This window comes from Cricetulus griseus, chromosome 4, assembly GCF_003668045.3.
Source record: "Cricetulus griseus strain 17A/GY chromosome 4, alternate assembly CriGri-PICRH-1.0, whole genome shotgun sequence".
Classification (NCBI taxonomy): Eukaryota; Metazoa; Chordata; class Mammalia; order Rodentia; family Cricetidae; genus Cricetulus; species Cricetulus griseus.
Window position 1 is genome coordinate 85954303 of NC_048597.1, and position 27705 is coordinate 85982007.

The 27705-nt window shown below is 44.2% G+C and overlaps 1 protein-coding gene across 5 annotated transcripts in view; it reads left to right on the forward strand.

The window, feature by feature from the left end:
* Positions 1–27705, forward strand: part of Fry (FRY microtubule binding protein) — a 378278-nt gene that overhangs the window by 30451 nt on the left and 320122 nt on the right. For 2 of the 5 annotated variants that reach the window (XM_035443183.1, XM_035443186.1), the window contains exon 1: positions 15588–15673. The exons of the other annotated variants lie outside the window; for them this stretch is intronic. The gene's annotated coding sequence lies outside the window, so the exon portion shown is untranslated. Of the gene's footprint in view, positions 1–15587; positions 15674–27705 lie in introns of those variants that run through there. 5 annotated transcript variants of the gene reach the window in all.

The window sequence follows — 27705 nt, forward strand, 5'->3', positions numbered from 1 at the left end:
GTCCACCCAGTGGTTTCTTGTAACAGTAAGTCCACCAGGCTGCCCAAGTTCTGCCCGCTGCCACGTTAAAGTCCCAAGTAACACAGAGAGACTTATATTAAGTACAAATGCTGCTTGGCCAATGACTAGGATTTCTCATCTGCTAGCTCAGTCTTAATTATCATAAACCTATATATTTCATAAGACTTATCGGACACCAGCGGAAGTGTCCTCTGTTTCCGGGCTCACATGGTGACTCTGCGCTTTCTCCTACCTTTCCCAGAATCCTCCTTGACTCCTAGTCCCACCTATCTTGTTTTCCTATTGGACAACAGTACTTTACTTATCAACCAATAAGACAAACACATACACAGAAGGACCTCCCCCATCAGTTTCTCTTGCTGCCTCTGTGTGGCGGTAGACATAGGAAGGTCTCCGAGATGCAGATCTGGCTTTCAGCTCCGCACTCCCTTTTATCACCCCTCCTCCCTCTGTCCCTGTTCCATGTGGATCACAGGCTTCTTGAGGGCAGGCAGGATCTGTCTTGCTGCCCATTGTATCCCAGCACCTAGTGTACTTACCGAATAGAGAGAGGCCTAGCAAACCAAAGAGCTTAAAACCCAAGAAGGATGTGTGGTGAGGAAGTGGAAAAATTAGAATCCTGTGCACGGCTCTTAGGAATTTCAAATGCTATGGAAACCTGTCTGACAGTTCCTCAAAAAATTAAAAATAGAACTACGTTAGGAACCAGCAATGCTATTCCTGGTTCTATAATTGAAATGAAAGAAACCAGAAGCAAGGATGTGGCGAGATAGCTAAATGCCTACATTCTCAGCAGTGCTATTCACACCCCAAAGGTGGAAACAACATACGTTTGTCCAGGGATGAATGGGTCGGTACAACATGGTACACACTTACAACGGCATCTTACTTCTCTTTAAAGTGGAATCAGTCCATGCATGCCGCAGCATGTGAATTTTCAAAATAACTTTTGTTTTTATTTTTAATCATGTGTCTGAATATATGTCTCTGTGTGGGGATATGCACATGGATTCACGCGCCCACATCACCTGGAGCTGGAGCTACAGGTTGAGAACAACTAGTGTGGGTGCTGGGAACCGAACTCAGGTCCTCTGGAAGAGTAGAATGTGTCTTAACCACAGAGCCATCTCTCCATAGTACGTTTATGTAAGTGAAATAAGCCATTGCAGAGAGCGAGTACTCATGATTCCACTCATAAGAGGTGCCCAGGGTGGGGAAATCATAGAGGAGGGAAGTCAGGTTTGGAAGCTAAGTTCTGTGGATGGATGGTCATGATGGTTGTGTAGCAGTGTGACTGCTGTCACTGACACTTAACAATAAAGGCTCTTGAAAAATAGAAGAGGGCCGAGTGACCTTACCTAAGGTACTGTGATCTGTAGCTTTTTAAACTAGTTCCAGGCTCTTCATGGTGTTATTTGAGTTCATATCATACTAGAAGAAAAACAAGAGTTCAGAACCCAAAATCATGCCATTCTGGATGAATCACTTGTCACTGCAGATCCACCAAAAACCTGTGTTGTTTCCGTGGGACTAGCTGACCAATAAGGCTAAGATGATAAAGTGAAATAGGCTTGATAAAAATGCTAGATTAACCGGACTGGATTTACTGTGTGCTCAGGAAACAGGGTATTAATTATGATTTTAAAAACACCTGGTAGGGTAGCAAAGAAGCAAGGTTGAAAGGAAGCTGTTGTTGAGTGACAAATGACTGAATATGAAAGCTTGTGTGTCATGAGCTTCAATTTCTTATTGCCTTTCATATTGTGTAATGTAAATACATTTTTGCTCATCCTTTGAAATTTTCATACGTGCATATAATGTATTTTGATCATATCCACACATTCCTCCAAGAACTCCTCCTAGATCCACCCCTACCCCTTCCCGGTTTCATGGCTTTTTCTTTTATACCCTACATAATCATCCAATTTGTGCTGCCCATGCTGGGGAACCATCCAAAGGTCAGCATCCTTAGAACAACCTGACTGTGTCCAAGAAGCCATCAACTGTCAACAGCTCCTCAACTAGGGGTTGGGAGGCTCCTGAACCCCTCTACCTTGAAGTGTGAACTGGCTTGATTTTATGGTCTTACACAGGCTAGCACAACTGTTGTGAGTTGGTCATGGGTGCAGTGACCCTGTTGTGTTCAGACCCCCTGATCATTCCCAACCTCTGGCTCTTACGGTCTTTCTACCCCTCTTTCCTTGATGGCCCCTGAGACTTGGGGAGGGTGTGTGATGTTGATGTCACATTTGATGAACACTGCACACTCACTTGTTCTCTGCATTTTGATGTGCTGTGAACGTCTGTGGTAGCTGCCTTTCACTGCACAAACACTTCTCTGATGAGGCCTGAGATCTGTGCTAATCTGTGGGTAGAGAGCTAGGACTTGAGAGGGAGTTTGGTACTATATCCATTTAGCAAAATGATAGTAGTCTATTTACTCCTGGGACCTGTGAACACCACAACTGTGGGTTCTTCTCCAAATTTAAGGTGGCAGGCATGTGTTTCTTCCTGTGGAGTGGGCCTTAAGTCTAGTCAGAACATGGCTTAGCAACATCTGGACCACTGTTGAACACAAGGGCATATCTGCCATGCCAGTCATTATCATAACTCACAAGGCTCGTGGCTGTATAGGCCTTTTGAAGATCCCTCTCCCAGAACTTCCGCTACTATGAAAGCTAGTCAGCTTCCGCGCCAATACCAGCTTGGTTTGTCCGTGTCCTGTCACCAAAGTGTGACAGTCTTCTGATGGGTAGTTGCGTTGATTTGGTTTCTATTGCTGTGGTAAACACCAGGACCAAAATCAAATTGGGGAGGAAAGGGTTTATGTCGTCCTATACTTCCAAGTAATACTCCATTCTTGAGGGAAGTCAGGGAAGGAAGTTCAAGCAGGGACCTAGAAGCCGGAGCTGATGCAGAGGCCAGGGAGGAGTGTTGCTTACTGGCTTGCTCCTCATGACTTTCTCAGCCTGCTTTCTTATAGCACCCAGGACCCCCAACCCCAAGGTGATAGCACCCACAATGGGCTGGGCCCTCTTACATCAACCATTAATCAGGAAAATGTCCCCACAGACTTGCTTGTGGGCCAAACTGATGGAAGAGTTTTTCTCAGTTGAGGGTCCCTCTTCCCAAATGACCCTAGCTTGTGTCAAGCAGACAATACAACAACAACAACAACAACGACAAAACCTAAACCTACACAGTAACCAAGAGCAATGGCAATAGATTGTATTGTTTAGTGGATCTCTAGAAAACTCTGACCATCAACCTAAGGGGAGTGTCTTAATTAGGGACTTTCAGTGCTGTGATAAAATACTGTGACCAAAAGCAACTTAAGGAGGAAAGGGTTTGTTTCATCTTGCCCTTCCAGTGAAGCCAGGGCAGGAACCTGGAGGCAGGAATTGATGCAGAGGCCATTGAGGGATGCCACTTACTGATTTGCTCCCCGTGTCTGGTTGCCTTCTTATAGTAACCAGGACCGCCTGCCCAGAGGTGGCACCGACCACAGTGACAGGAACCTTCTCATATCAATCATCAGTCAAGAATATGTCCTACAGACTTGCCTACAGGCCAGGCCCCCTTCCTGGTCAACACAAACACTAGCCAGCACAGGGAAGGATCATACACCTAGGCTGGGAGTTTTATTTGGCTAACCTGTGGCTTCTGGGAAGAACCCTATCTAGGGTAACTGCAATTAAATTCATATGGAATATGATATGAGTACATGTACATATACATATATGTGTATACATGGAAGCTTATAAAATAATAGGTTCCAATATGACTTTGTCAAACAGCTTTAGGGCTAGCTACCACTTGGCCCACCCTTTCCTCTGCTCTCCCCTCCTCCCATTTAAACCTCTTCCCCCACTAGTCCCTTTTCCCTTGTTGTCTTTATATGAATAACAACCTTATCTAATCATCTTCCCTGTGTGCTGAAACACACGGGCCCTGAATTCTCTTCCTGTCAGAGCAGGGTGGGGGGAAAGAAAATCCCATGCACAGATAGGTCTTCTCTAGCAGCAGCACTGTCCTCACTTCCCAGCCAGTGTCCCCAGTGGTCTTCCCTGGCTGTTGGCTCCGTGAATGTCTCATATTCAAAGTAACCATATTTCAACAATTGAAGAAAAAAATGGGAGGTTTTTTTTTTTTTTTTTTTAATTCCTGGATGATTGCTTTAGTGAGAAAGTAAAACTCACGGTTTCTGTCATGTGCTGTCATGAGTTATAATTGTCCAGGAATGCATTATCTTGCGAACAAGCCTCTCTGCCAGCACTAAATACATGCCCCAGTTTATCCACTCTGCTGTGGTTTTCAAAAGTGAACACCGATGGATTTTTGCAAGCTTTTGTGAGCAGGGAGCATCATCCGGCCTCTGATAGCTCTGTCATGTCACAAAGTAATTCAATTGGATTTCGAGTGTTGAAGTAGAGCGCAACACCATAAAGATCAATAAGAAAAGCAAAGCTTTGTTTGTGGAAAGGATGCCAAGGCACAGATCAATGAAAAAATACAAAAGAAGATGAAATGATAAAGGCAACTGCATATAATTTCCGAGTATGAGAAATCCAATAAAATATAAAAAATATATAATAATAAAGATATATCTGCAGCAAAGGTAGAGTTAATATTGAGTTGGCTTATGTATTAGTCTTTCACATGGATTAAAAATCCTTAACTTTTGTGTTAGTTACTTTTCTGTTGCTGGGACAAAAACACCATGACCAAGGTAACTCATAAAAGAGTTTGTTTGGGCTTATGGCTCCCAAAGGCTGGAGTCCACTATGGCTCCATAAAGGCATGGTGCAGGGGCAGGAAGCTGAGGGGTCACACCTTTAACCACAAGCACAAATTAGAACAGGCTGGAGCTCTAAACTCTCAAAGCCCTGAATTCCGGTGACATACTTCCTCCAGGAAGGCCACACCTCCTAAACTACCCCCAAGCACAGCCAACAACTGGGGACCAAGCTTTCAAATGCCAGAGACTATGGGGCCATCTTCAAACCACCACACCATCCTAATAAAGCAGTGGCCAAGAGATAACATCAAGGACATGATGGTTTTCAGAAAAAAAAAAAAAAAAAGAAAAGAAAGGCAAATAGCTTATAAGTATGAAAAAGAAAAAACACCCTCATGCTTTTTAGCAGTTGAAGGAATGAAAACTAAAATGAGATGAAGGCAAAGTCTTATCAAATTGGCTCCCCCACACACACACTTTAATGATCAGTCTTGATTCTGGCCCAGTTTCAGGAGCCAGAATTCCTTCACTGGTGTGTGTGTGTGTGTGTGTGTGTGTGTGAGAGAGAGAGAGAGAGAGGAGAGAGAGAGAGAGAGAGAGAGAGAGAGAGAGAGAGAGAGAGAGACTGTGGTAAGGGGGATGAGGTGATGCAGCCTCTCTCAGTTGTTGAGAAACAGGCTGTAAGAGCTCTAGAGGAAGAGTGGTGTCGGGGAGAGGAGGATGCACTTGCAGGCACCTGAGCTTGGCGGTAATTAGCAGTGCCATAGAACTGTGTGAAAGGGTTTTCACAGCAGGATTTTGCACTGGTGAAAAGCTGAAGACATGAAAAGCAACAAATGTAAATCATGACAAGGGTCACACTGACATTCAAAACTAGCAGTTTCAGAGTTGAAGAGGTGGCTCTGTGGTAAGAGCACACACAGCTCTTGCCGAGGACTCAAGTTTGGTTTCCAGCACCCACACTGGGTTGCTCACAATCACCTGTTACTCCAGGGGATCTGGCCATCTCTTCTGGCCTCTGTGGGCCATCCCCACACATGGACACAGGCACATCCTTATTTTAAACTAAATCTTTTAAGAAGGGAAAACTAGTTAGCAGCATTTGTAAGAGCAGTGTTTATTTAAATGTATTCACTGTTTAGTGGAGGTTTTAATACTTATTTAAATATGTTCAGTGTCATTCGTGAATGGTTCCACAATGTGTGACTGTTTCTACAACTGGGCCATGTTACTGGCACAGTAGTACACCAATATTATTAGATACAGGTGTAGACAGTGGGAAACAACTGCATGAAAGCCAGCGGTGTGTAAAAACAGTTATCTCGGGATGGCCAGATGATGGGTAATTTTAGCTCCCTTTGTGCTTTCCTACCCTTCCTAAATTTTCTAGAGTGCACATGTACTGTACTCCTTTAATAAGTGGGAAATTAGGTTTTAGAGAACTGAATCATGAGCAGAACTGAATGTTTGTGGAGATGACTCGTACTCTTTGCCCGCAGACTCTAGGCACCATTGTCCACACAAGGTGACTTCTTGCCTCTGTCATATTACCAGCTTCTGACCTCTTCCTCTGCAGTGGCTTCTTGGAACTAGTTGGTTGGTTGGTTTTTCTTTTTCTGTTTAACAGCCCTGGATGTCCTGGAACTCACTCTGTGGACCAGGCTGTCCTGGAACTCACTGAGATCCACGCCTCTGCCTCCCGAGTACTGGGATTAAAGGTGTGTGCCGCTACCACCTGGCTTCATTATTTTTACCAGGGCAGAAGCTTTCTCTGACTTCCCATAAGTCCACTCCCCCAAGCCTGGTATCCACCGTGCTCAAGACATGCTTCTCTGTTACACACATCTCTGAGGTGTTCTTCTTCCAACAACCTCTGTTGTTTCCCCTTAGGCTTTCTCCACAGACATTAACTGAGCAAATCCCATGTGTCAGGTACTGTAGGACAAATTATTGTAACTGTCTCCTGGGGGTGGGGAGTGGTTCTCTGTGAACCTACGTAGTATGCTCACCACTCTTCTGCTACTATAGCAGATACCTGAGGCAATCAACTTTCAAAGAAAAGTTTTGCTTTGATTCAAGTATGGAGGTGTGGCTGGCTGACCTCATCACTTAGAGCTTCACGAAAGGTGCTGTTCATCTCAGGGAGCCAAGGAGCAGTTAAGGAAAGAAACAGAATTCCATGCTCCTCAATGACCTGAAGACCCACTTCTTGAAGGTTCCACAGGTTCTGAGTAGCACCTCCAGGGATGTCTGCTATCTAATACAGTCCAGATTCTACAAAGGAGGCAAAGATCTTTCCATAAGTGATACATCAGCTGGTTGTAGGCCTGAGACCCAGCTGTAGTGGCCTCCAGAGCAAAGCCATGTTGCTTTGGGGCAAGGACAGAAGAGCTTGTGCGGCAGTCTGACACAGTGGGAATATAGCTGGCTGCTGAGGGTGAGCAGGAGAAGTGGCTGCACCGCCGCTCGTGTGTGTCCTGCTGACCTCCTAAAGCCGTATCCTCTCACTAGCTAGAAAACAGTATTAATAGCTAATGTTCTAGTGGCCTGCCCATCCTAATGTGGGTTGATCCTGACAGAACCTCCTGGGGAAAAACGGTTCTTTCATTTTATAGAGCAAGAAACTGAGGCCCCAGAAATATTAATTAAGTCATTTTTTTCCCATTTCACATAGCAGTTATCAGCCTCAAGTCTAAAGCTCCTTCATACTGTGTGTTGTCATTAATTCATGTGTGTGGCTGTCTTGGTTCTACACATCGTCACGTATAAAAAGTCAGACACCATCATAGGTTCTGTTAACCTAAGACTGCACAGTGTGCATGCAGGGAATAAATGAATTGGAATGAACCAGACGCTTCCCGGACCTGCCTTGATAATCGTCCAATGCTTGGGAGATTGTGGAGAGAAAGAAAACTACACACATCATACCCAAGCCCTTCCAAAGCATAACAGGTCAGAGCTGAATGAATTCACACACTTAGTCCCTACCTCACAAGCTCGGGGTGGCTTCAAGTGGGAAGCTCTCGTGGCGGGTGCCTTGTTGAACATCCTACCACTTCAAAACTGTGGCTTGACCGAACAGCTGCAAGAGCTCAGTCTGATATGTAAGAGACTCAAGCCTTTATCAAATATCCTTTTTTCTAAGCCTGAAGCTTTGGGGGAAGGGCTGAGTTCAAGTGGCTGGATTCTGATAGAATAGAGTCATAACGTACATGTTTGAAGGGGGTGCCAGACAAGCGAACACTTGCTTTGTCAGTGAACCCAAAGATAAACTGGCAAGCCAGGTGAGTGTGCAAAATTGTATTTGATGGGAACTGGTGGGCAGGCTACAGGCCATAATGGAAATGCCGTTGAAGGTTTGCTTGTCTGTGCAGAGTGAAAGTGCAAGCCTTCTCTCTCCATCACTCACCCCCTCACTCTCGCTCACGCTTGTGGGAGGTGCCAGGAGGTCGTGTAAGGACACTCAACCCATCTCATTCCACCCATAGCATGGCATTTGTTTAAACAGTGCCTGGAAATGGAATGGGGGAGGGGGAAAGGGGAATATTCACACACAACCGGCTCATCCTACTGAGGCATTCTGGCTTTTCTTGTCATGACCCTACCCCCACCCCATAAATGTCAGCTCTGGAGACAAGTCTCAGAGAACGGACTCTTTCATTACAGTGTAAGGTTTGACATTATTTGTGCTGCCTAGTGCTATTCTATTCTCTGTGTTCTCGGGAGGTAAGTGCATGTCACGGCCGAGTGATGCATTGCCCCTGTCTACTTTACTACTTATGGAGGCTAAGGCTCAGCGAAGCATGAATGGCCTGAGCTCCCAGTCCCAATAGAGGAGCTGAGGATCAGGCCAACTTTCTTACCCCAAGCCCAGACTTTTTGCCTGTGCACTCAACTTTCTTGGTCACTGAGCTCTGGCCTCCGTATCCTCCCTGCTTTGTCCTTCTGCCAAATTCTCCCAAATTCCTACCATGTTTGAGCTGACTGTCTTTGATGAGACTTGCCAGTTGTAACAGCTTATTACTGTCATTTATGCTCCTTGGTGTGTCTGCCACTTGTGAGGTATGCCATCTGCAGACAAGAAGCAGGAGATGGTGCTGATGAGAGCCGCTGTGGATTGGGGATGTTCTAGGGTACAGATTTGCTAAAGGGCAGATCTGAGAAACATGGGATCGTGGGTTTCTTAAAATCAGGCAGATAACACGGCACAGTTTTTCCATTCATCGTTCCATCCATTCCTGGACCCCAGCCTCCCCAAGAACCCTGCCGCTCTGAAGTTGTAAATGTCTCACTTTTCTCAGAATTCTTGCTCACAGTGCAGACTTATCGCTCCCTCTCAGCCTGTTTCCTATGGTGGAGATGAAGCTTCCTTAGATCCTTGAAGCAGACTGGAGAGGCACCTCCACCTCCTTTCCCTCCACAGTCACACCAAAAGCTCTGTTGGTGTCGGCTGTTCTTGTACGACAAGAGAATGACAGGCCACATGGATTTGAAAACACTGTGTGAAATGCCTGCTGCATCTGTTCATTCTGCCAGGAATGCCCATTCCCCTGTCCCCTGCCTCTTCCTCCCTCAGAGGTTGCTTCCCTCTGATGTTGCCTCTTAGGACATGACGATGACACCTGGTTTAAGTTCCCCTCATCCCGTTTGGGGCAGAGGAAAGTTGGACTGAGAACAAACCCATTTCTGAAATTCCTCCTACTTGCCATCCTTATACATGTTTCTGGTGTATTGCTCAAGATTTTTGTATTTTTCTCTTTAATCATTTCCTAACCACTGGGTCTAAGCTATATGGGCACAACGTTTTCTTCATAACTCTACCAAAATAATTGTCAGTGAGTTAGTAATGGGTGGGGGTCGGGGAATATAATTTTCACCCCTGTTCAACATACAGCCCACACAGGATGTCTAGTTCTATTTCCCATGCTACCCAGCCCTAACATCGGGCAATCATAAAGTGGAGTGAGCTTGCCCTGAGATCAGCCTAGATGTATACACTACCTGTTAAGAAGCAAGACCCACAGATGGCTTAGAAGGTACTACTTCTTCCCACAGCATAGCAAATGCTTAGGAAGTCTGGAAAGTTGCCCTTGCATCTTGTTTCAGAAAGCCACAAACTGCTGCTCCCCAAAAGGAAAATTATAGCTTTCCTATGATATTCTTGCTAGAAAAAAAAATACCCAAGTTGGATTGCTTGCCCCCCTTGTGTGGTTATGCTACTCCTCCAGCTACTGCAGCCTAAGGTGGTGAATTCCCTGGGCTCCAATGGGGAGGAGATACTGATACTGTCCCTGGCACATCCTGCTGGGCCTGGTGCTCTATAGCCATGGCCAAGGACAGGTGGGCTCATCTCTCTTGCTGCAATTCAGGAAGGCTACAAAGAAGTAATTCCATGACTCCCAGTGCAGCATATTGCCAATCAAAGCCTTGCTGACTTTCCCAGGATGCACTGGCTTCTCAGGGGGTCCATGTTCTGCCCCTGCCCTCAGCATCATACTCTACCACTCCAGCTTCAGTGACATACTATCGGATGTCACCCACATGGCCTGTGAGTGTTTTCCCACTACTGCCACCACCTGCTATGGAAAAGATTTTAGAGGTCACTTTAAATTCTGAAAGCAACATCCTTTGATTGCCTAGGCCCTGTCAACAGATGAAATCCCTCTGACCCTGGCTCCTCTCAGTATCAGGACAACCCACTTACAGGTACCTCTGCCCTTTCTTCCATCTGGTCTTAGTCAACTTTTGTTAACTCCCAAAAGAACTTTCTGCTTTCAAATAAACTACTAGGTGCAACTTGACACTGCCCCCCCTCAGCCTGGGACATTATACTCCAAATGTCAGAATATGAGGGACATGGGATGGTATCCTTCCCCAACCTTTTGTGGCCTGAACCCAAGTTTGGGTCAATCCCATTATGCAGATTTAGAAACATATAAATGAGGTGAGGGGTCTCACTCAAAATCCCACAAGTTTCTCCCAAGTCACTTTGTTTGTGTCTACTCATCTTTTGTTTGGAAAGTTGTTCGCTACTAATGTAAATTGTTTGTAAGTAAGTATTTGCAGAAAAATGTTTTACTAATTTTCCATATAGAAATAACTTATGGAGTACTAAAATCATTTTTCCAGAAGAAGAAAATACAGAGGTATGATCTATAATTTAGCTGGTAGAGTTAATCTGGTAAAGAGGAATCCGATGTCTCTGAACCCATCGTCATCCTCATGAATAGTGACATACGTTTATGGGCCTAGTCATCAATTTTAATGAGACAGAGATTCAATGAGCAGAAATGAAGAAAAGAACTATGAGTGCTTTATGTTGCTGAGGCTCAGTGTAGCATTGTGAAGCTTTTAGTTAAGCTGTATGTTTGCATGCCATTTGTGTGTGTCCCATGGGTACTGAGATTTTGAGCCTAAAACATGTCTCATCATGGGCCTCAGTCAAGCAAAGGCTGAGAGCTGCCTCTCAAGGGCCCAGAAGGCCTCCACCCAGCCATCTCTGTCACCACTTCCCCTGGCCACTTTAGATGCCACTTCCCTTTCTCCAACTGAACTTTCAAATGGATTTCTCTTTGCTCAGAGCCAAGTCATGCATTCCTGACTAGTTGTGCCATCTTTGGGCCCTTGTTTTTTCATTCTTACAAGATGACGGATAAGGGGAATGTCAGAAATAGCGATAGGCAAACACTAGATAAATGGCATTTGTGGTTCTCACTTGCATATCATGTTACAAATGAGGCCTGCTACTATTTTTAAAGGTTGCTCAATTTGATGTGGTATTTCTGCTTTCCATTTGCATGCCTATAGACATGTGTAAGGCAAGCTGGTGCTGTGTTGTGGAGCCCTGATGAAGATTTGCAGATATCTGTGGGCCTTTGTGTTACTTGAGATGGGTCAGTATGGAGAGGCTGCAGCAATCCTGGGGACTGTTGCAGAATGGCTCTCTTCACCACTGAATTTCTCTTTAGGAGCTATGCTGGTTTGCTGAGAAATACCACCGGTAGACTTGTGTGTTTAAGCGCTTGATCCCCAGTAGGTGTTGATGTTTGGGAAGATTATAGAATATTTAGGGGGTGCAGCTTTGCCAGAGGAAGTGCATCACTGGGGGTGGGCTTTGGGGGTTTATAGCCCCACCCCACTTCCAATTCCCTCTCTCTGCTTCCCGGGCGTGGAAAAAGATGCCATCAGCTAGTTTCCTATTTTTGCTGCCTTGCCATTATGAACCCTCTCTCTGGAACTGTAAACCAGCACCCCCCCTTTCTTCCTTAAGTTGCTTTTTGGTCATGGTGTTTTATCACAGCAACAGAAGAGTAACTAATAGAGGGACTCATTGGGAACGTACAGTTCAGTGGTGTCTGCGAACGAACATCTGAATGTTTGTAAAATTGGGAGACAGCTAAATGCCTCTAAGTGCCAGGCCCTGAAGCCCGTGCACACTGAGCTGGGTGGCATGTACAAATGAAAGGCTAAGAGTCCTCATTTCAGTGCCTGGCAGTTGCCGTCAGACATGGCAGCTCATGCCCTGAAGACACAACTCAGAGTTGAAAGGAGGTGAAATGAAAAGGAATGAAACAGAGCCAGCTTTCCAGCCCTCATCATCTTAAATATGGAGACTTGGCATAAGGCAGTGCACCTCAATTCAGGAGCCTTCATGGTAGGGCCAGGCTTCAGGCTGGATATACGACATTGCTAAATCTCCATTTGATTGTACGTGATCGGTCATCATGGTTCCATATCCTGAGGAGAGTGTGGCACCACAAGGTATCAGCAGATGGGGCAGGGGGAGTCTGCCTGGACCTGGATTTCTTGCCCAAGTCTCCTGCTCTACTAAAATATAAAAGTAAGAGCACACATTTTAAAGGATGTGTTGTATACCGTCACTTACAGAACAACTCATAACTGCCTGTAACTCTAGCTCCATGTCCATGGGATCCAGTGTCTTGTGGCTTTAGCAGGCACCAACACTCTTATGCACATAACCACACACTTGTGTGCACGCGTGCGCACGGACACACACACATATTCACAGATAAATATATATATATATATATATATAGCATTTAAAAAATAAAATTTTAAAAATTTAAATAAAGAGTAATTTATCTAAAAGTAAGAATTGACATAAAAATGACTTCAAAGAGAGGTACCATCAGAGGGGATTGTCTTATAAGGGAGGCAGTGGGGACCTCTAGCCCAGCCACTGTCCTGTCTGAGACAAAATTCCTGCATCAATAATGCAGAGTAGCTCAAAGAAGACAGTGAGATGCTCTCGGGGTGTTTCCAGGACCCTGAGCACCATTGTCACTTTGTAGGCTGGTGAGCATCATGCCACCCACACAAAAGGACAGATGAGACTGTCTCAATGAAGAACCCGGCTAGCTCTCCACGGTTAACAGCATAAAGCGGCAGGATGCATTTTTGTTAGGCCCCTCGTTTGTTTTTCGAGATTTTTCTCCTCCCTACAGCAAAGGGACAGCCTGTAAATTGGCTTTGCTAATCTTAGACTCCATCAATTATTCCCCAGCTGGCTCCTCCTGTCCTTCTCCTATAGATGTCACAGGCCACACTGTCCTGTGTTTCTCAATCTTGAAATAAATACATTACTATTGGTTTCTATGGCTTTGCTCTGTTCTGACTGTCAGCCTATTCTAAAAATATTTTCTCTCCTCTCTCCAAGCTTCACTTAGAGGAAACTTCCCGTGATGATTAGTACTCTCGCAGCAGGCTTTATCTACGCTTCAACACTGGTGATTAGATTGTACTTCTGATGTATTGATCACTTAATGCCTGAGGGAAAAAGAGCATGGCTCATAAATGATCTGTGCCTACATTTCTGTTTAACACCGTGTTGCTCGCAGGGGTGAATGAGAGGAAATAAAATGTATCCATTAATCTAAGTGAATTTAACTCAAGTTATACATGTTAGTCTATTACATCATTTTTATTGTGTAAGGAGACCGTTGTGTAGAGTATTGGGCATCTAGAGGTTTCATATGTAAAGACAGATTGATCATTAAGTCCACACTCAGGAAAACATAACATAGACATAGAGAAATGCATCCTACTTGTCATTTTTCCTCTTTAAAAAGGCATGGATATAGCCACGTGAGGCAGGCACCATGTAGTGTTAATGGCTCTCCTGGCAGTATCCTCCAAGGTCTTAGATAAAAGATCAGATGCTTTCTAGACAGACTTGTGATGTTAACAGTGTGTGAGTGTGTGTACACTCACTTTTGGGGGTGAGACAGGCCCTGGATTCATACTCAGCCTTCAGTACCTATTGAATGACTCACTTTTTGTTGTTGTTGTTGTTTAGGTTTTTTTGGAGGCAGAGTTTCTCTGTAGCTGTGGAGCCTGTCCTGGAACTCACTGTGTAAACCAGGCTGACGTCAAACTCCTAGAGATCAGCCTGCCTCTGCCTCCTGGGTGCTGGGATTAAAGGTGTTTACCACCACCACCCAGCTCTCCACTTTTTTTTTTTTTTTTTTTAGAGAAGGTCTGCTATGTAGCCATTCCTGACCTCAAACTGAGCAGTAGTCCTCCTGCCTCAGCCTTCCAAGTTCTGGGTTGACATCTACAAGAAAATTAAATCATAGATGATTTCTCGCAAGGAGAGCACCATACTTAAAATCTGTCAAGATAACAAAGAAACACACTTTGGGGGCTGGAGAGATGGCTCCGTGGTTAAGAGCACCTGATGCCCTTACAAAGGTCTTGGGTTCAATTCCAGCACCTACATGGCAGCTCACAGTTGTCTGTAACTCCAGTTCGAGGGCATACACATAGTGCACATACATACATGCAAGATAAACACTCTGCATATGATATTTAGCAATAGAAGGTTTTTAAGTGAGGAGGGTGGCTGTTGTGAGGAGAGTCCTTTGTCACAGCAACAGCTGGCCTGTTGTGGCTCTTTGTTCTGAAGCTCTCCTCCCTCTGAGGAGTGAAGTGACACTGTACACTGAGCCAGGCAGGCCTGCACCCCATCCTTGTTTGTGCCGCTGGAGGGGCTGTGAATGCTATATTTTGACTGACAGTCCCCGCTGAAGAGATCACTCTGGCCCTCGAGGAAGCCAGGCTGTCTGACCACTCAGTCCATAGCTTTGGGAGCAAGAACATTTCCCATTGAGGGTTTCAGACTCCGCCCTGGAATCCAGCAGTCTTCAGAGCTACTCAGCTTAGTGGCTCCCCAGAGGCTTCTGGGAGCTGAATGCCATAGGCAAACTTTCTTCCGACTAGGCATGGCTCTATGAAGAGATAATTTTAGACCTCAAACTTTGACCTAGTGAATAGAAGAATGATGTAAATGGAGAGAAACGAAGAGGAAGGAACTCACAGAACAAAGGAGGAAATGATGGGATTTAAACTGTCTTGTGAGATCCGAAGGGTTTTTTAATTCCTTAGTAACTGATAGTGGAAAGGCTGATTCTTGTTTGATGATGCATTAATTTGTGATGCTCCATGGGTTAAGAACTGCTAAATATTTGGTGCAGTTTTGAAATCCACTGTAATTACATTTGGCTTTGTACCGATCAGTGCCTTGCATAACTACCCTGGGGGCATTCATTTACTGCGGCCACTGTGACAAATGCTGTAAAACAACAGTCATTACTTTTAAGTGTGGGAGGTCAAGCAGGATCTGCTTGATTGGGTTCCTTCTAAAACCCCTAAGCAAAAGCCCTTTCCTTGACTCTTTTTGGCTCCAAGTGACAGCCTGTGTTTCTTGACACCTAATGACTTCCACTCTGGCCTCTGCTCACACAGCTGCAGAGTCCCCTCTGACTCCGCCCCTCCCCACTTGATTTTATAAGCTCAGGACCTTTGTGATTCATTTAGGACACACTCTAAATAATCCTGAGCCATCTCCACATTGCAATACCCTCAACCCCTGAAGAATGTTTTCTGCCACCAAAGGTAATACATTCCTTCCCTTGCTCTTGGGGTTAGGATGCTGGCACATCTTTGAAGAACTGTAAAGCCTTGTGTTAAACCAGCAGCTTAGACTAAAATCAACCAGTGAAGAAAAGGTGGAGCACAGCAGTGGGAGCTTTAGTGAGGCCAGTGGGTCCTTGTATAGAATTTCTATAGAATTGTATAGAATTTCTATAGTTTAGCACATGCATATGTGACAATCTCCAAGTATTATGTGGGTCCTGGGGATCGAACTCAAGCCATCAGGCTTGGTGGCAAGTACCTTTACTTGCTGAGCCATCTCCCTGGTCCCTCGTCATTATTCTGCTGGTTTGACGCATTATCCACTGTTTCCGAGGGTTCACTACCCACTGGGGGCCTCCATAGGCACCAAGCAAACTACAGTTACACCGGCTCATTTCCTCTGGCTATGCCATGTCTTTTCCTTACATTTAGCCTATAACTGGTTGTTAGCCATGGCCCAGAGCAACAGCATGAACTTGCAGCTTTGCACATCATTTCCTAGGAAGGGCAATAATGTTCTCTGGCTTCCCTTTGTTACTCCCTGAGCAACACAGTGTAGAAGGCCCCAGGAAGAGCTTTCTTAGTAGATAACTGCAGTTGGGGGCCAAGGGAGCAGATACCACTGATGCCAGAGAGAAGGTCCTGTCCCGGGTTGTTGGGTAACTGATACATGCTGACAACACCTGAGGTGCTTTGTGTGTGAAGTCCCTATGTTGAGCCAAATGGAAAAACTCCATGTAAAAGTTTGGCACTCCTGGGTGTTAAGCCGGGAACTTTAGAACAAGCACCGGTGACCATGGAGGGTGGGAGTGGCTTAATGATGGTGGGCACAGAAGACCTCTGCAGTTCTGTTGATGCTGCTGGAGTCACACCTCTCACCAAAGGGGCTTGTGTAGACAGAGGTTTCTGTCCTGCCCGGTCCTGTAGCCATTCAGTCCCAAATAACACAGAGAAGCTTATATTAATTATAAACTGTTTGGCCTATTGCTCAGGCTTATCACTAACTAGCTCTTACAACTTAAATCAACCCATCATTCTTATCTATGTTTAGCCACGTGGCTTGGTACCTTTTCTCAGTAAGGCATTCTTGCTTCCTCTGTGTCTGGCTGATGACTACCTCTCTGCCTTCCTCTTCCCAGAATTCTCCTAGTCTGGTTGCCCCACCTATACTTCCTGCCTGGTTATGCCAATCAGTGTTTTATTAAACCAATACGAGTGATAAATCTTTACAGTGAACAAGAGCATTATCCCACATCAGGCTTGCACCTGGCTCTAAGTACTGGCCTTTCTCCATCCTTACCTCTGTAGGGAGAACCAGGCTTCCCAGGGCTTCTCTCAATGGGTGGTGAACCATGTCATAGGTTCCCCAACATATAGTGGAGATTTGTTGAGGCCTAATTAAAATTCATATTCATTAAGCATTTACTAACATGATAGGCATAGATACTGGCCCTTCGCATAAGATAGAGCATTTAATACTCAGAACTATGTTAGGCTGATCCCACTATTTTAAAGAATAAATGAGCACAGGGTGATGAAGTAACTTTCCCAGGGCAACAGAGCTAATTAAAATTGTCACAAAACCCAAACAGCTTGAGGCTGAAGCCCACCCATTGCCAACCATTGTCCTACCAAAGGGTACTAATGCTCATATGTAAAGATTTTTTTTTAAAGAAAATTCTTCTGGGACTGGAGAGATGGCAAGTTTGGTTCCCAGTACCCACATGGCAACTCACAACCATTGGTAACTCCAGTTCTAAAAGTTACCTACATCTTCTGACTTCTTCAGGTATGAGGCACACAACTGGCACACATGCATACATGTAGGCCAACACTCATAGACATATCTTTACAAAAGAAAATTCTTATAATATTCAAAGTCTCTGAGGATATTGCATGGATGAGTTCACTTGGTTCTCAGAAAAGCCCTAATGTGTGTTTGGTTAGTTCCAACACATAGGCAATAACAGTTTTGTAACTGTGACTCACTGGGCAGTTAACGGAAACACTGGGAACTGACTTCACACCAAAACAAAAATACACTGGGACTGAAAGCAGAGGGAAAGACAGAAATAGTACCCAGGTTACATGCTAGCATGACGGGACTTCCCAGGTTCTGCAAAGAACTCCATCATACCAGATATACACAGATATATATAAAGTCTGTCAGCAGCCCTCAGGGAGTTAGCAGCTGAGGTGGCTGGCTCTGACATGACCCACTGTAAGCACAGATAAGCTTTGAGACTCAGGAGACACCACGGTGAGAAGACAAGGGCTCTGGTCTGTTCCAGTATGTTTTCTAAAGACACAAGAAGACGCCACCTGTGCATAGCCTCTTTCCTGAGAATTTCCTTGATAACTTGTGCGAAATAAAAGTCCAAGGGTGAGTGAAAGGTGATGAAGGCCCCAGACATGAGGAAGGAAGTGACCTGGGGACTGAGATCCAGGAATGGTGATTTGAGAGGCAGAGAGGACCACATCAGGATTTCTGGGGCACAAGTGGGGTGACGAAATGAAGAGTGAGACAGAGAGTTGAAGCAGGCGATGGTAATAACTCAGTCCAAAGCTTTTATCAAAGACAGTAAGAAGCTATTGAATATGGAAGTGTAAAAACCAGTGTATGTGGGAGACTCTATAGTCCTGTGTCTGGGGTCTACATTTTCATCCCTAGTTCAACTTTACAAAGAATCAGCTTTGGTGAGGTTCAGTTGAGTTTTTAAGTTATGATGATAGAGCATGAGATCCGTGGACCAAAGTGGTGTTTCCTGAGGAAAGGTGATGATTTCTTTCCCAATACTACCAACATAGAGCCACAGTGTAGTGGTTTAAGGATGGGATTATCCAGACTGGAGAGAAGGCTCAGCGGTCAAGATTGAGTGATGTTTTTCCTGAGGACCCGAATTTGGTTCCCACACTGGACAGCTCACAACTGCCTGTGACTCCAGCTCCAGGGGATTCAGCGCCCTCTTCTGGACTCTCCAGGCATCTGCACTCACATGTACACATGCCTACATATAGACACACGCACACAAATATACACATAATTAAAATGAAATAAATCTCAAAAAATGTAAATTATCTTACAGCTCAGTATATAAAAAGTCCAATATTTACTGAAATGGGATGACAAGTACATTTCATCTTCTTAGAGCTTGCAGGGGTTGCCCATGGTCCTTGACTTGTGGTCTTCCTCTATCTTCAAAGCCAAACAAGTGTTTCTTTTGCTGTCCTGTCTCTGGTCCTGTCTTCATCATCATTGTGAATTCCCTTCTCTGTTCATATCTGTGTCCTAGAAGTCTTGGTATTGTATCATTTGTCTCCAAAACTGTGTCACCACAAAAGACAGGAGTCACGATGATGACAGGTGGAAAGCAGGGACAGGTGGAAAGCAGTGTCAAGACTTAGATGCACAGCAAGTGTGACAGTTCCAAAGGCAGAGAGAAGATGGCACATCCAAAAGTATATCTGGTGAGTGTGAATTTTGTAGTAAAATAAAATAGTTTATGTACAAGCTGTACCTGTGATAGAAAAAAAGTTTAAACACTTCTAGAGAGCCCAATGTGGTAACTGAGACACACCTGCAACCCTGCCCTTTGGATGTGGAGACAAGAGGAGTTCAAGGCCAACCTCAGCTACACAGAAAGTGTGAGGCCAGCTTGGGCTACATGAGACCTTGTCTGTGCTAGCCAAACTAGAAAAATAAGTAAGTGAGTAAATAATTTGATTCTTCTACATGGTCTTTATCATCTTGAGGAGGTAGTTTGAAATGTCATTATTAAGAATTTCAACAGACATTATTAACAGATATTTATTAGCTCATACATTGGTATTGCCAGATTAGCTCATACATTGGTTTTTACAGATTGGGTTTGTTGGGGGGGTATTTTTTTATTAACTAATTAATTAAAATTGGAGACAGGTGCTCACTAAGTAGCCCTTGTCTGACCTGGGATTCACTATATAGACCAACCAGAACTCAAGCACAGGGGTCCACCTGCCTCTGCCTTCTGAGTGCTGGGATTCAAACCCTGTCTTCCCACACCCAATGAGGGGTGGTGCTTTTTGAGATAGCCTCTCACTATGTAACTCAAGCTAATATTCAAACTTGTGATCTTCCAGGTTCTAGGATTATAGATGGTACCATTATACTCTGGATTCTATTGACTCCATAAAGATTATATTTACTTCCAACCACAAGTGTTCTAGCAGGAAAGCAAACGTTTTTCATGGAAAATAGGTCCAAGAGGACAGATTTTATTACATTTCCCCCAATTTCTTATGTTTTGTTTTTTATGATTTATTAAAAAGCCCTGATCACATGTCATTGGAATTCTTGATTATGGTTAAATAAATAATACATACATTCATTTAAAGAAAATACTACTAACCTTGAGCAAGAGGTACTGGGCTGGAAATCCAGGGCCCTGTGATCAATTAGTAATGTCTGCATGGGTGACAAATTTGGAACTGGAAATCTATGTGGTGCGCATTTTCTGTCCTTGATAAGTCTACGTGGAGTCAACATAATACAACTCTCCCCGAACCATGCCACATTTGAATAGGTGTCTTAGTGGAAGGAAAGCACTTGGACTCTGGAATCCGACTCCAGCTATACATCTATCTAGTTGTATGACTGCAAGAGGCAGCCATCTCTTCTGTGCTCTGTGAAATGGGTCCAATAATACCTACCTATAAGGCATGATGGGTAGACTAATTCATCAGAACAATAGCACATAAAGCAATTGGACCTTTGTAGACCTTTCCAAGTAAGAACTGCTGTGTTCATGTCTATTTTTACTTCACACACTTCATGCTCAGCTTCCTCTCATGACGTGGTCTTTAGGTCTTGAGGCTGTGATGGGAAGCAGGGCTAGACCAAACTAAGCCAATCACATTGTACTCCTCTGAAGCCAATCATCCACTCAGAGTTAAACTCTGGCTCCTCTCAGAACAACTGAGTCTTCCCTCTGGGGAATTTGTGAACTGTAGCTGGGGAACGAGAGACCTTTGGTTTCTGTTAGCGTGTGACCATAGGGCTATGTGGGTATGAAGTCAAGAAATAATGTCTGGCAGCGTAGCTTCCAGAAGCGAGGCACCTGGGCCAGGCTGGACTGTCTCCTCTCTGGGCCTGGTATTTGGCCATCGTTCCTAGGATTCACTCTGCAGCAGCCTCCACTCCCACCCCAAGTACTCACTGCAGGCTGTCTGTTTCCAATCTCATTCACTTTAGACAGGATCCAGACTCAAAATCCTCCTGACCCATGTTGTAATTATTATTCCTAAGACATTTGATCTCTATAGTCTATCACTTACTTATATCTCTGATCCACTCTTCATATTTTCCCCTCTTTCCCAATGCAAGGAAGTCTTAGAACCCAAAGTTGCTTTCAAAGACTTTTCTTATAACCGTTGTGTTAAATAACTGAGCTATAAAAATTTACTGCTGATGACATAGTGGAAAAATGTGTTTCTTGAAGAGGCATAAGTAGATAAGATTTATTCCCTAAAATAGGTGTCATTGAATGACAAGTTAAATTCAGTACCTTACAGAACACACAGTGCCACAGTTGGTTTTCGTTTGTTTGTTTCTTTTGAAGCTGTTCAGGAAAATTGGTTCTGCAGATTGAAATAACCCCCAAACCCCACCTCACAGTGTCCACTGTGGCCATAGAAATGTCCCAGGCAAGCACACCAGCCAGGTGGAGACCTGGAGCATTGTGGGTTCAAGGTGCTCTAACTCTTATCTTCATCCCTGCCTCCCCAGGGTCTCGCCATAGTTCCGAGCCCCAAAGAGGGAACTCCATTGTCACACTTGCATCTGTCCCCGGATGTCACCCCTCCCAGAGTAACTTCTTTCTCCCTAAAGCACTTGCCTTTCTAGGCTCAAAGATGCCATTCTTAGCTAGCATGATAGGGCACACCTAGAGTCCCAGCACTCATGAGACAGACAAACCATTCAAGGCTATCTTGGCTCCATAGTGAGGTCAGCCTCAAACACATAACAGGATACATAATGGACTCTTCTTCAAAAAATAAACAAAAATTCTGTTTTCAGCCTCTTCTAAGGCAGCATCTTACAATTTCATGTTCCTTCCAAACTAAGGAAAATGACTTTCCCATAAGTGATGTAGAAAAATTAGATCTGTGATTTCAACTCACTGTGTGTGCATAGTCAAACGTACAGGCACCCACATACATACAGACACATGCATGCACACACGCATATGCATGCAGATACAGACACACACATGCATGTACACATGCATGCAGGCACACACATACATAGACACAAACTCAAGCATATATATATACATATGTGTATATATATACATACACACACATACATATATATATATATATATATATACAGGTACACACAGACACACAGACACATACCCACACACATACAGGCACAGATGTATGCATACACATGTACACAATGTATGTGTATATATTGTATGTGTACTGTACACACATATGTATGCATGCATGCATGCATACACTCATACCCTCACCCTTGAGAAGTTCTCTAAATTATTTAGAAGTCTACCTATGTGAAATGATTAGAAATCACAACTAAACAGACACTCATCAATAGGCACCCAACCAAGAGGCAGCCACAGGAGAGCGTTCCTATTTCTCTCCCCAGAGAGGACCACACGCAGACCAAACATTTGCTCGCTAGTTTGCATGTCAGCTAAACACCTATATATTGTTTAGTCTGTTATACCAACATTTAGTTATTTCACATTGATTCCTTAAAATACAGGTTCAAATTATTCTGAATAACACAGAGATTAAAGGAATACTTTTATTTATGAATGCCTCATGAATCAAACTTTAGTTGTGCCTTTGTATCAGAATGATAATTCTGTGACCCTAAAGCTGCAGTAGACTGCATCACTTGAGGTGACCAAAATGAACTGTACCCAGAAACATTTGGAGAACTAACACGCTTAGGAAAGATCCAGGCAATGGTCAGGATGTCACAATTCGCACGAGTCTGGTCAGTCTGACTTCTGACTGTGTAAGCTGCAGTGTTTAGGGTTCTTTGTTCTGACATGAGAGCACTTCCCTTTAGACCAGTGGTTCTCAACGTACTTCATGCTGTGCTGACCCCCAACATAAAATTATTTTAGTTGCTAAAACGTGTGTGTGTGTGTGTGTGTGTGTGTGTGTGTGTGTGTGTGTGTGTGTGTTTTTCGAGACAGGGTTTCTCTGTATTGTTTTGGAGCCTGTCCTGGAACTCACTTACTCACTTTGTAGACCAGGCTGGCTTTGAACTCACAGAGATTCACCCGCTTCTGCCTCCTGAATGCTGGGATTAAAGCCATGAGCCACCAATGCCCGGCAAGTCATAAATATTTTTGAAGATAAAAGTTTGGCATAGGGAGTCCTAACCCACAGGTTCCAATCCTCAGTGGCCTGTTTGTCCAACCATGTGGATGACATAAGAATAACAAGCAGAGACTTGTGTGTGTCATTTATTTTCTTGATATCACAGGGCTAGGGCAGGGTGCACAAGTAGGAGGTCAGAGCCAGAAAGTGTGCTTTTGAGCCCCAGCACTCTCTCCATAGCTGTGGGACTCCAGACATGGCACTGGGCTCTGAGCATCAGTACCACAAGTACAGGATGAGAAGGGCACCTTAAGCTGTGTATCCCCGTATCCAACAATGTGTGCATGCACTTCAGAAGTCCTGAAACCCACAAGAACTCGAGGAGTCACTATTAACTTTGTAGTTGGGACCCACAGCCTCAGACTCTTCATTGGGAGCTTCCATCGTTATATGGAACTTTTGCTCTCCGATGGCCACTGAGGAAATGGAAGGTATGTTTTATTCACTCTCTGCTTACTGAGGGATGGGCTTGAAAATATAAAAAAAATAAAAGTGGGGCAGATAATCCCAATACTTAGTTGACTGAAGCAAGAGAGGCTACCCTGGGCTAGTCTTTAAAAAGGGATAGAGTGAGGGCAGGAGAGGTGGCTCAGTGGTTAAGAGCACTGGCTGTTCTTGCAGTAGTCCAAGTTTCAGTTTCCCAGCACCCACATGGTGGCTCACCACAATCTGTAACTTCAGCCCCAGAAGACCCTACACTGGTTTCTGGCCTCAGGCACCATCAGGCAAAACACTCATACACATGAAAATCTATAAATCCAGAAACACAATTTGAATAAGCACAAAAGTTGTTTTAATCTTTTAGTATTTATTACCTTCTTTTTAACTATGTGGGGAGAGTATGCACACGTGTGTGTAGATAGGGACTCCAATGAAGCTGGAGTCACAGGCTGTTGTGAGTCCTCTAAAATGGTATTGGATACTGAGCTAGAATCTTCATAGGAGGAATGTATTGTCTTAAGTACCAAGCCATCCCTCCATCCCCAAGGCTGCTGTTGTTGTGGGGTTTTGTTTTGTGTTTAATTTTTTTTTTTGAGACAAGGCTTCTCCATGTAACAGTCCTGGCTGTCCTGGAACTCACTTTGTAGACCAGGCTGGCCTTGAACTCACAGAAATCTGCCTGCCTCTGCTTCCTGAGTGCTGGGATTAAAGATATGTGCCACCACCACTGTCCTCAAAGGCTGTTGTTTTTTTAAGATTTATTTATTCAATGTACATTAGTGTTTTGCCCACATGTATCTCTGTACGAGGGTGTCAGATCCTCTGGAACTGAAGTTACAGACAACAGTGAACTGCCACGTGGGTGGTGGGAATTGAACACTGGTCTTTTGGAAGAGCAGTCAGTGCTCTTAACCCTAAGCCATTTTCTCCAGCATCCTCCAAAGCCTGTTTTTAAAGGAAGCTTTTGAAGGAAACAAGAGCACATACTTTTTTTAAAGATCTATTTATTATGTATAGTGTTCTACCTGCATGTATGCCTGCAGACCCCAAGAGGGCACCAAATATCATTACAGTTGGTTGTGAGCCACCAAGTGGTTGTTGGAAACTGTTGGGGACAGCAGCCAGTGCTCTTAACCTCTGAGCCATATCCCCAGCCCAAGAGGTGCTCTCCAACTAGACACATATTAGGAAATCTAATTAACGTCTTAGGCAAATACTCCCTTTTCTTCTTGTTTTTTTTTTTCTCCTCTAAAAGCAGGTTTCTTAGGTAACATTTCTTGTCCTGTCTCAAAATGAGATGAATTGTGAACTCTTCACTATGTCCCTGCTCAGACTTGACAGCTGAGTGTGACTGTCAACTAAAGCAAATGAGAACACTCCCCCCTCTCTCCTCTGAGCGTGGGAGAAGCTATATTAACTGCCTGTTGGGAAGGAGGTTGTTGAGGGGGAGAGTTCAAACAGTCTCAATGATAGGGGGCCAGTGATGACTCAGGACTGGGCCAGCTCAGAAGGAGTCACCTCCAGCAACTCTTCTCATGGCTCCACAAGATGGAATGCTCCAGGGCCTTAGCTGTGAGGATCATGCAGCCTCAGGAAACAATTGTATGAGTAAAAGCAGAATGCACCGGCGTTCTTTCTTGGCTTGGGCACAAATACCATCCTCAACGGTTACCAGTAAGATTGAATACCAGTCAAACACCAAGCTGACTCTTGTTATCATAGGAAAACAGATGTTGTCAGGGTCGTTGACATTCAGGAAAATCACTCAACTTTATTTTAGTGAATGGCTTCAAGTTTTCTCAGGGAACAATGTTTTCAGTTGATGGTTGATACTAAATCAACCTCTCTCTCAGGCATCAAACAGCCTTGACATCAAATAAGTAACAGAGAAGGAAATGAAAGACAAGGAGTATTGGTAAATCAGTTTCCAATGTGGACATTGCAATGCAGGCTTATAAAGTGTGTAGTTGGTTTGGTTACAGAAATTGTGTTGGCTGATCTTGGTTGTCTATCTCACCTGGAAAGATGGAACCTCAAGTGAGGAATTGTCTCTATCAGATTGGCCTGTGGGCATGTCTGGAGGTGTGTTTTCTTGATTTATGATTGATGTGGGAGGGCCCAAGCCACTGTGAGCGGTGCCATCCCTAAGCAGGTTGTCCTAGGTAGTCGAGCAAACCAGATGAAGCAAGCCAAGAAGCATGTGCCTCCTTGGTCTCTGCTTGAGTTCCTGAGCTGGAGTCATTGGATGATACATTGTAACCTGAAAGCCAAGTAAACGCTTTCCTCACAGAGTTGATTTTTGTCAGTATTTTGTCTCAGCAACAGATGGCAAACAAGAATAGAACTAAACCTCACAGGACTTAGAATCTGGGTGTTTCAGAGATGGTTTTATTTTGTTGTTGTTTTGAGACATGTAGCCCAGGCTAGCCACAAAACTTGCTATGTAACCTATGGCAGTCAAGTGCTGGGTTTCTAATAGGCAGAAGCAGCCTGCTGGTTGTAGTGTTGCTGAAGATTCCCTCTTCTGTTTGGTCATTCCCCCTTCCGTCCATGGCTCCCCAAGACCCCAGTTGTGGCTAAGTGGTGGCACGTCCCTCTTGTCCTGTCTGTCTGCCATCTTAACCTGACCTTCCTGACTTCTCCTCAGCCGTCTTCTCTGTATATAATTCACTCCTCAGAGGTACGTCTCCGACACCCACCTGAAAGTAGTTGCTGGCTAGCATGCCATTTGGTCTTTCTCTGGGCATTTGTTTCATTAACATTTTTGTATCCCTCCATTAATTTTTACTTTTTGATCTGGGCCAGCAGGACCTCATCTGTCTTTCTCATCATGGTAACCTCAGGGCTTGGAGCAGGATTCATAGTAGATGCTCTTGTAAAATCCACTTTGAACAATAAATGAACCACTTTAAGCAACAGGAAGACCCCTTAATGGAAACTGATGGCATTTCCTCTTTTGCCTTTTTAATGAGTTCTCTGGTTAGTCTAGCTACATTCCTAAGGACTGAAGAAGAAAATGAAGTGGAAACTTATTCTCCCTGGCTGATTCCTTTTTTTCTGACATTTGCATTTGTGCTGTGCCTGGTGATGGGCCAGGCCTCCCTCCCCTTATCTCTGTTGCATCCTTCCTCGTGAGATACTATGGTAGCCGTAAACTCCAAGCTCTGACAGAAACAAGGAGCTTCCATGCTTTTCTGGTGGCTGTCCCATTTTGCCCCAATCCTCTCTACTTTTGACTGCAAGTAGGAAGCACAGTAGGCTAAGTGGTGGGGTCCCATCCGAGTTAACCTGTCAGAGGCCCTCCCTCACCTGTGTGACTACAGCCCCTGACTCTCAGCCAACTACACCCTTCACCTACGGTATGGGTGAGGCCAAACCCATTGACCTAAGTAGAAATTCAGGGGTAAAGAATTTTTTGTTTACTTGTCCTTGAAGGTCTATTTATGGCATCTTAACCATGTGACACTCTTGAGACTGTAGTTACAGAGTTTTGTTTGGGAAAAATCTAGAACATTCCTTGTTTTGATTTCTCCATTTGGGATTTTGTATTGAGAATAGGTTTATCTCCGTATTCCCCTCAGCACTAACTGTCAGCCAGTCCTCACCCTTCTCTTTACCGCAGCCTCAGAGGCTACTGTGTGGTTTTTCTGGTTTTGAAACACTCTTCCTGTTTGCTAGGCAACTGGACCAGATTGCATAAATTGTAGATTTCATAACTGACAATGAAAAGGAGGGAACTGCAGGAGCTCCTTCTAGCACTGGGACTTGTCCTGGAGGATGGAGAGTCCAGAGGCAGTGGATGAGGTTTGGGGGAATGAAGATATAGGTTTAGGAGAATTTGAAAACAAAACCGAACTTCTCTTGCCCTAATTTCCTTTACATATATTTTAACAAACCCATGTGCAAGTCCATTCTCTTTCATGGATGTTTATTTCTTAAATTTTTATTTTCATCATTGTAGAAGAAATTCCCTGTCATGACCCAGAGAAAGAAAAAAACAAAGAATTATAAGAGATAAATCATATGTAATTCTGCTTTATATGGAGGCAAATTAACATTTGTGCCTTCCCCCCTTGTTTTTAATAGTTCTTTGAGAATTTCATATAACGTATGTTTTTAAAGGACTTACTTATTTTTATTTCATGTGTGTAGGTGTTTTGTCTGCATGTAAG